Genomic DNA, 305 nt, shown 5'->3' on the forward strand with positions numbered 1-305 from the left:
GATGCTTGAGAAGCTGTGTTTTTGTCATTCATGTACATTTTCCTTTGGAAAAAGAAAGCGCCTATTTTACTAACCAAAGACTTGATTTTTACCTTTTTCCTTTTTTATTCCCTCCGAGAAATAAACCCAATTGGATTCATGTCAATGTTTTAAGAGATTTTTTTTTTAGGTTTTTTTTTTTTTTTTTTCTAAGAACGTATTCTCCCCGTAGCCCTATTCTAATTTTTATGTGAATCTAAACTGCTGAGGAAGACCATATGTGATTGTTAAATTTTATATATATATATTTTTACTCCGCACAATGC

Source organism: Nannospalax galili, unplaced genomic scaffold, assembly GCF_000622305.1.
Source record: "Nannospalax galili isolate Female #2095 unplaced genomic scaffold, S.galili_v1.0 scaffold104, whole genome shotgun sequence".
Classification (NCBI taxonomy): Eukaryota; Metazoa; Chordata; class Mammalia; order Rodentia; family Spalacidae; genus Nannospalax; species Nannospalax galili.